A 10,250-nucleotide genomic window follows, 5' to 3' on the forward strand; every position below is an offset into this window, starting at 1 on the left:
TCAGAAAGGGAAGTCGATCCCGCAATTCAGCAAGCCACTTCAAACAGATCAGGGACCGAAACTCCGAGAGAAATTAAAACATGAAGGATGGAGTTATGACAAGAAGTTCACCCCATTAGACCAATCACTCGAGACGGTGCTCGAGTACATGTTGACCAAGGAGATGGTCAAATTGCCTAGGCTGGTTGATTCTTCCACTCCTATGGGAAAATTCAAAGACCAATTCTGCAAATTTCATAGAACAGTGGGACATAATACCGAGAATTGCTTTGTTCTGAAGAATATTATTCAAGACCTTATTGATAAGAATCTTCTGGTAGAGGATGTCGAAGATGAAAATATGAACATCATGAAACAACCATTTCCCCCTCATAATACAGCGGTCATCTCTGAAGGAATGCACTAAGGGCATTTGCTTGTCTTTTCATTTCCATTTTTTTATTTCCACATTTGGGATGATACCCCATTTCATTTTCATCATTGTCATTTTGATCAATTCTATCTTTCAATAAAGTTGCAATTTTCCTTTATCTATCTGGATGCCATTTGTCTCTTTACTTCTCATTATCAAATCTTTGCAAAATTGTCATTACTTTGATCTCTTATTTTTTCGATTATCTTCTCAATAAAAGCAATTTGTTTTATGATGGGCGATTTCCCTGAATCAATTTATTCCCCAATTTTTAGAATGTCTTCCCGATCTATCAAGAAGCTCGTCCTTAATCCAAATGCCTGTTCAAAATCAGTAGTAATTCATCAGGTCAAAATAAGAGCAGAATACAGTCAGAATACAAAGCAGTCAGAAGAGTCCGCAGAGTTCGATTCAGTTCTTCAAGAATTATCAGAATTTGCATCAGTTCAGAAGCAAGATGAGTCATCATCCTTGGTTCAGGATCCGACTGAGGATATCAATATTGGATCAGAAGATGATCCTAGAATTCTCAAGATTGGCAACGGTTTGAGTCTGGGAGAGAAAGAAAGGCTTACTAATTTTCTCAAGCAGCATGAGGAAGTATTCGCATGGACTTATGAGGATATGCCAGGTTTAGATCTTAAATTGGTGGAACATTGCCTCGTTCTGAAGCCTGATGCAAAACCAGTTAAGTAGAAGTTAAGAAAAATGGATCCTCGAATCGAGGAACAGGTCAAGGAAGGACTTGAGGATCTGCTTAAAGCTGGATTCATTCGAGCAATAGATTATCCGGATTGGTTGGCGAATATCATAGCAGCTCCCAAGAAGAATGGTAAAGTTTGAATCTGTATCGACTTCCGTGATCTCAATAAAGTCACTCCAAAAGATGATTATCCGCTCCCAAATATTGATCTCCTTATTGATAGCACGACAATGCATGCTATGTTTTCCTTTATGGACGGATACTCCGGATATAATCAGATCAAGTTGGCCGCTCGTGACCAATCCAAAACGTCCTTCACCACTCCTTGAGGCACCTTCTGTTATATGGTCATGCCATTTGGGCTTAAGAATGCTGGAGCCACTTATCAGCGTGCTATGGCCGTCATTTTCCATGATTAGATGCATAAAATCATGGACGCATATGTCGATGATATTCTAGTGAAATCCAAAGAAGAGGAAGATCATATCGAGGCTCTCAATCAAGTCTTCAAGTGACTCATTCTTTACAAGCTAAGACTCAATCCACAAAAATGTGTTTTTGGAGTCGAATCCGACAAGTTGCTAGGCTTCTTGGTCAGCAAGAAGAGGATAGAAATGGATCCCGCTAAGGCCAAGGCTATCATTGACATGCCGCCCCCGACTAATCTCAAAGAATTGCGTAGCCTTTAGGGACGCATGCAATCAATTCAGCGATTTATTTCTAATTTGGTCATGAGATGTGAGCCTTTCAATCATTTTCTCAGAAAAGGAGTAAGGTTCGAATGGGGACCAGAGTGTCAACAATCATTTGAACGCATCAAGAAATACTTGCTCAATCCTTCTGTTTTAAAGCCACCAGAATTGGGGAAGCCCCTATTGCTATATATTTCAGTTAATCAAGTTGCTTGCGGCGAATTCTTGGCGCAATACGAAGAAGGCAGTCTGATAGAGCATGCCATTTACTATGTGAGCAAAACCTTCATTGATTATGAGAAGAAATACTCCCAAATAGAGAAGACATGTCTAGCTCTGGTTTGGATGTGTCAGAAATTGAGACACTATCTGCTGGCATCCGAAGTCAAGATTCTCTCAAAACTAAATCCTCTCAAATACATTCTAGAACAACCATTCCTCAGTGGACGGATTGCCAAATGGCAAGTTCTGTTAATGCAGTATGATCTGGAGTATGTCTCCCAACAATCTATCAAAGGCCAAGCAATTGCAAATCAATTGGCAGATTTTCCTCTGGCAGAGGATGTTAAAGCTGAAGATGATTTCCCCGATGAGCGGATTTGCAATGTTCAACAAACTCCAATTTGGAATTTATTCTTCGACGGTTCCAAGAATATGGCAGGCATAGGAATTGGGATCTTGCTGATCACACCAGAGAAGGAGATGATTCCCTTTTCTCTCAAACTGGATTTTCATTGCACGCATAATATGGCCGAGTATGAAGCTTTGATACAGAGTCTGAAAATTCTACAAGACTTCAATGTCAAAAAAGTGCATGCTTATGGCGATTCTTTGCTCGTCGTAAATCAAGTCCTAGCCGAATGGCAAGTGAAGGATCAGAAATTACTTCCTTACCAGAAGATTGTCTCAGCTCTTGCTGACAAACTCGAAGAATTCCAACTTTTCCATATCAAGAGAGACTTCAATCAAGTTGCAGACAACTTAGCCAATCTGAGATCCATCATGTCTTTCAAGAACGAAGAATCTTGTCGCTCATTTGAAATTGGCAAACTTGATCAACCTGCTTTCGTCCCAGTAGAGCAGATAAACCAGGCTGAGCAAAAGAAGAAGCCCTGGTATCATGACATTAAGAATTTCATAGAGACTAGCGAATTTCCTCCAGAACTCTCAAAGAAAGAGCAGCGAGCAATTCAGCGCATGTCTGTTCGATATTTTATTCTTGCTGACGTCTTTTATCGTCGTGGATTCAGTTCTGAATATTCCAGATGTTTGGACGAAGACAAAGCCAAAGAAGTTATGCAAGAAGCGCACGAAGGCATTTGCGGTGGTCATGTTGGCTACCAAACTCTTGTCAAACAAATCATCCGAGCAGGATATTATTGGAGAACTATGCAACAAGATTGCTATCATTTTGTGAAGAAGTGTGTTCAATGTCAGATGCATGCGCCTTCCATTCATGCGCCAGCGACATACTTGCAATCTGTCGTCTCGCCATGGCCTTTTTCCATGTGGGCTTTTGATGTCGTAGGTCCCATCACTCCGTCTGCCTCAAATGGTCACAAGTATTTTCTTGCCGCAACAGAATATTTTACTAAATGGGTAGAAGCAGTCACTCTGCGCACAGTAGAGGGTCGACACGTGTATAAACACCCCAAATTTTCACCCTCATCCAGTGTCATTACAGATCATTGCATGTCATTGCATGTATTCTGCATAGCATTGCATGTCATTGCATTTCATTTTCGAGATCCAGCACTCCTATTTCAAAACATTCAATCCAGATTTGAATTTTAAAGCTTTTATTTCAAAATCAATTTCAAAACCTAGGTTTTTATTCAACACTCTGTCATTTTCCAACCCCAGGACTTTATATTTCGAAATATTTTCTCAAGGAAACAATCTGGATTCATTTCAAATTCAAATTTTAATCGATTTCAATTCACAGATGAGACCCATTGAGGTGGTGTCGCTTCTGAATTCCTCTATTCATCAAATTTCTCAAATTTTTGAAAGTTTCAGTCCGATCAGGACTCTGTCTCAGAGTCCTGATCCGGTCAGGAGTCTGTTTTTAAGTTTGTTTTACTTCCATTTTCAGTCTTTTTCGATTATTTTCAAAATTTAGGTCATTTTACATATTTCAGTTAGTTCAGGATTCTATTTTAGAGTTCGGTTGAGTTAGGAGTCTAACCCTGACTGTGTTTTCTGACTTATTTCATTATATCTTGATAAAATCTTTTGAAAATTCTTTCATTTGGCTTTTAAAATCTAAAATCTCAGAGTCCTAAGAGTTCAGGACTCTAACCCGGAGTTCAAGTTCGCTTGAGACCCTATTTTCAAAGATCTTGAATTTCAAATGTCGATTTTAACCCTTTTTCAAAGCCATTTTCAGTGTTTATTTCAAAATTTCTAAAACTCGATGTGGGCCCACTCAGTCGGCACCATATCCAGAGGAATTCTAATTCAGTTAGAACCCTATGCCATTTCAAAAATCCTCATTTTAAGATTACTTTTGAAAATCCTTTTGAAAACTCCTTCAATTTCAAGTTTTAAAATCATCTTTTTGTAAAAACTCAAGTAGGGCCCACTCGGGGTGGTGTCATATTCGAGTCAGTCAGGGCTAGACTAGGGTTAGTTGATGTCTTGGTTAGTGTTAGAGGTTTAGAAGAGTCAAAACCATTTTGAAAGTTAGTTTTTAAAACTAGTGTTTTTAAAGGTTTTTAAAGGTGTTTTAAAAAAAAAAGCCAAATGTAGAAAATGCCAAGTGGCATTACATTTGGGGATTTTTTAGGAGAGTCTAGGGGTTAATTAGGTATTAAATAGGATAATTTAGGCTAGGGATAGGATAGTCTTTACACCCCAAAATCGCCCCCCTTAGAAGAGTCCAATCTTTTTAAAACATTTGATTTTTAACCTAAATTTTTTTATAAATAGAAAGCCATAGGGGGGTCGATTTTTCCAACTTGCTTTCCTTTGGATTCTTGGAGCTTCTCTCTCCTCTCCAGCCCTTCTTCCATTGATGCAACCTCAAGGTAATTATTTTCTTTAATTTTTAGCTTTTATTTAATATTTTTCATTGTTTTAAGCATGATTTAGCCATTGGCACCATCACCTTCATGGATTAAACCATGGATTCAACCTCAAGAACCATCAAGAATCAGCAAGAACGATCCAAGAAGGTGATCTAACCCTGTTTTGGATGATTTACAGGGATTTTAATCCATTAGAATTGATTTTAATATGATTCTTTACATTATTAACCAATAAAATATATGATTTACCCTTTTTAATGGGTTAAATCTATGTTTTAAAGGTGATATCAAATTCCAGCCATTGATTCCCTGTTTTTATTTTATTTTCATGGTTTATTCATGTTTTTTTTACGTTCTATAGCATATAAATAAGTTTTATTTACTGTTTTATGGTTTATTTTATTTATTTACATTAGTTAATGCATGGTTTTTCAAGTTTCTTAAATTTCTGTGTGTTTTAGGTTTAGAATAGTAAAGATAATGTTATTTCGGATTGAAGTTCTCATTTTTTATTTCTGATTTTTTTATATGTGATGCATGAATGAGTTATTGAGTTACTGTAGAAAAATTAGAGGTTTTGGATCTCGGGAACCCTGTCAAAAAAATCAGACATCAAATCGAGTTTTTAAAGCTTTAAAATCGTGGTTAAAATCAAGAAGGTAACTTGCTGTGATGATATTTCTCTCATCTTATATTCGATTTTAGATCTGTAAAGTGCTATGGATTCACATTGAGTAGATATGTCTGCTGTGAAATTTTCAGATTTTTTTTATCACTGTTTAGTATTTTTCCCCTTTTAGAGAATCTGTTTTTAAATTTAAAACTCGTTAGGGTTTACCAAAACCCTAATCAGACTTGTGTTAGTCATAAATCCCAAACCACAGATCCGATTCATGATCTGTAAAAAATGAGTATTGTTATTTTTCTGTCTACTATTCACCACTAAAATTTCACAGATTTTTGTTTAGGATTGCTATTTATGTCTGTATTTTCAATCTGGAATAGCTGTTTTAATCCCTGTTAAGAGTGATATATTTTAGCTCAGATTGCCGGAAAGGTTTCTCCCTAACCATAGATGATTTTTACGATTTGTAAATTGTGAAATCTCTGTTTTTCTTCTTAGTTAGTCTCTGTAAAATTTCATAAATTTCCATGGAGATTTGACCCCTGGTTCAGGTCTTGGATTGAAACTGGTTGGTGAATTAGGTCAAAATAGCATATTTTTAGGGTTTAATGTAATTTTCGGATTAATTTAATGTCAAAAAATTATTTTTATAATTCCAATTCGACATTAGGGTTATAACAAGTGCAGGTACCAATTTTTATGGATTTTGGAATCCATTTGATGGCTGAATTAAGCAAATTGCAAAACCGGGTTCCTGAAAGATCCAAAAACACTGCTAAAATCACAGTTTTTGTGATATTATTGGATTTTCGTGCATAAGCATATATTTTTAGGGTTTAATCATGTTCATAATCATATTAGTATGCTTTAGGTTTAATTTGATGCTCATTTGATTTCATTTAGTGCATAAAACCTAAGTTTTTACCAAAATCTATTTCAAAAAACCCTGATTTCAAGGCCATAGTCTTGCTATCGGGGGCAATTTGGTCATTTGACCTAAATTTCGAATTCCCTAACCCTAATTTCATATTTTTAATCATGTCATAGCATATTTGGTTTGAGTTTATTCCATTCAAATTTCAAAATTTGCATTTTATCAAAATATCTTTCTAAAAACCCTAATTTCAAGGCCATAGTCTTGTTATTAGGGGTATTTTGGTCATTTTGACCCCAATTTCGAAATTTCATATCTTCTCTTTCATATTTATTCAATTTTATTTTATACTTTATCATTTTTATTTAAGGAAATCAAGGAAAAGGCTTATATCTAGCAAAATCCAGTAATTTCTAGATATTACTGGATAAACCTAGAAAAGCCAACATATATTCACTAACCAAGCTTTCTAGTTTTGCAGGTATATTGAAGATTTTAATTTCATGTATTTAAATTTCAATAGTGATGTAAATTAAATAAACTTTGGAATAAGAATTTACATTTCCTGCTTAGCTTAGGCAACATTGCATATAGTTTATTTTTTTTTATAATGTTAATGTGTGATGGATGATGATTCATGCATATTTTTACAAATTCACCATGATCTACACGAATGGCACATGCACTAGCTTTTATGAAGTTTATAAACTTGGTGGAATTCGTATTTATGGCCATAGTCAGAATATGAATGATACCAAGATTTATGATCTTCACATTAGCCACATTCAGCCTACACTCTTAGGCTAATTTAAAAATGCACTGCATTTCTCAAAAATACAAAGAGTTTTTTCCAATTCCTCAAAATCATATTCATTCATTTCATGAATTTTTCAATTCCAATTCCAATTCAAATTCCAAGTCAAAGGAATCAAATTCTTCAAAATCTCCTAAGTCTTATAGCAAAATCGATTTTCCCAAAGACATTGAATTTCAAAGGATATTTCAAGTATTTCCCAAGTTCCAAATTCGATTTTCTAAGTTAGAATTTCAATTTCAAAGTTTGAATTCAAAGAAACCAAGTCTCTCAGAATCGATTTTCACCAAATGTCAAGGATTCCTCAAAATCGATTTTTATTTCTCTCAGAAGTACATTTCAAATCCCAATTCACGATTTTCCAAGATTTACATTTTCTAAATATTTCAATCATTCAAAGCAAACATCATGTTTTCAAATGTGCATTTTCTGAAAATTCATAGCACATGCCTGATTCTATGTGCATCTAGAAATTAGAATATGATTTAGACAAGTTGAATAGAGTAGAGCATAAGATTGATCCTTGGTTCAATCACCCCTATTAAAGGTAGCAGGAACGGTTGAACCTCGTACCGACAGGCGAGTCCCATTCTACGGAATTTTCCCGCATTTTTAAACGGAGGCGAGTTATTTTCAAAATCTTTTTCAAAGGTCAGTTTGATTTACAAAAAGTTAAAAATTTTGCGATGATAACAGGTTTGGCGACCGTGATGGGACCTGTCTTCGCCTGATCAATTTAATGCTCTACTTAGTTCAAGTTGTCAAAATCGATTTCCATGGAATGTCAGCTTTTAATTTATGCTATCATGTGAACCTAGGAGCCTAGACTTGAACCCAGCTGACTTGGAATGCATATAGACTAGGTATGGTTTGGTAGGACCATATTGAGGAGAATTATTCATGCTCACATAGACTTAGGTCTAATACAACACTCCTCAATTTAGGAATTGTATGAAAACAATGCTTGCTTCTTCAAATATTTCAAAAATCTATCTCTTTAGGACTTAGAGCCTTCTATTTGCCTGCATGTGCTCATGTTTTCAAAAAACCACCCCCACCTATATTGTCCCGGTCTTCACGTTGCTGGGCTCTCTTCCAGAACAATAGTTCGGGACAGAGCCTCACAACTGGGCCACCTATTTGGGTGAAAACACCCCTGCCACGTACCAAGGGCCATAGTCCAACGTATATCGGCAGGTGCTCAAGGATGTTGGAAAACTTGAACCTAGAACCGGATGAATTGATTTTATGCCACGTACATCGAGCCTCGGCTTGAGTATATAGGCATAACTGGATTGGATACAGATGATCTGAGCCTTAGAGTTAGGATTAAGGTCTTACAGCCATTTCAAAATTTGTGCATCTAGAGTAAGCTTTTAGGGAATGCTGTATGTCCATACTTGTTTGTGCAGAATGTGATTAAATATGTTATAGTCATTTCCTTTTATTTTCCATATTTTCCCAATTTTCTAAAATACTGGACGATTTTCTCAAAATTCCCCAATCTATGTCCATGTACTGTCCATGTTTTAAAACCTTGGACGATTTTTCAAATATTTCATTTTCCATTTTTCATCAAACCCTGGACGATTTTCCAAATTTCCCTTAATTTCCTTCAAAACTCCAGGTGATTTCCCATCTTTCCTATCTTCTGGATCTCGAATTTCCTACTTTATTTTTATCCTGCCTGCATTTTCCTCAAATTTCCTGTATTTTCCCAAGTCTTATTCCAATCTTCCATGTTTTTCAGTCCAATGGCATCCAATCAGCTTGATTCAGTCTTCCCTGAGGGTCACATCTCCTACGAGGTGCGACAAAGTCTTCCCGAACATCGAGTCCTCAGCACCGGATCCTTCTTTCCCCGGTGGTATTATTCATGGTTCAAGAACTTCTCTCGTATGTTTCCGGACCATCTGGACGAGTGTGGATTGGAACTGGCATCCGCAGTGGGAAAGCAGACAGTCAACGACAACTTGATTCATGCACTAGCAGAGCGGTGGAATCCGAGCGCTTCTACCTTCTGGTTCCCGTGGGGCGAGATGACAGTACTGATGGATGAATTTTCAGAGATTATGGGATTGCCCGAGCCAGCCGGTCAGCCTGGAGATCCATTGGAGAAACAGTTTCTGATTAATGTTAAGGGTCTGGACCCTAAGGATGCCTTAGCTCGCATGACAGGACGCAAGTCTTGGCCATTGATAGAGGAGGATGGAAACGAATATGTGGATCTGCTCGAAATCTACAGACAGTGTGGGACATTTGTGGAAGTCAGCTCGCTGTCCAGAACAGCTCGAGAGAGAATTCAGCACGCGATGGTTCTGTGCACAGTGGGATTAGCTCTCTTTCCTGATGGACGGAATTACATGGATATCAGAATAGTTCAGCTTATGAGGAGATGGGGAAGTCGACAGACCAGCCACCTCTCAATAGCCATGGCCGCACTCGCTTTTCTATACCAAGGGTTGACTCATTTCGCACTCGGAGAGTCGATCCTAGTCGAAGGGTGCACCTATGCCTTGCAGTCTTGGTTCCTCCGGCATGTGCCCGCCCGAGCCAGTTCATTCAGATACAATGGAGAGAAGCTTCTTCCAGTTGCACGATACCGGTTCTTGATCGACAACCTTCAGGAGGAAGAAGTCGTATGGGACTACTTTGATCGTCAGGAATCACCTCCCAGATATACTTATGCATACGGCAAGCGATTCAGGCTACTTGGCCCGTTTTTCTGCGCATACTATCATCCAGAGCGGTGTGTCAGGCAGTTCTCTCAGAGGCAGAAGCGCGTAGAGATTCGTCCACTAGCCGGGGTTCTGCCAGAATTCGATCTCGCATCAGATCAGTGGTCCGGAGCATACCATTCTGCCAGACATGGCTGGGATTCCTTTGTCAGTCTTACTATTTTTCCTGGTCCTCGTGTATCTTCTGATTATCCGGAGTGGTGGAAAATTGTCTGTCCCCCTCCCATCTGTCAAGTGTATTATTAAAATCAGATTTTCGATAAAGTTCCTTTAATCTTCATTTCACTTTGGTTTGACGACCTCGCCTAGGTAACAAGGCATATTTCCAGTTGTTTATTTTGCAAAGAATAGCAGCGCAATTGT

Source organism: Nuphar pumila, chromosome 2, assembly GCF_984573655.1.
Source record: "Nuphar pumila chromosome 2, dmNupPumi1.hap1.1, whole genome shotgun sequence".
Lineage (NCBI taxonomy): Eukaryota > Viridiplantae > Streptophyta > Magnoliopsida > Nymphaeales > Nymphaeaceae > Nuphar > Nuphar pumila.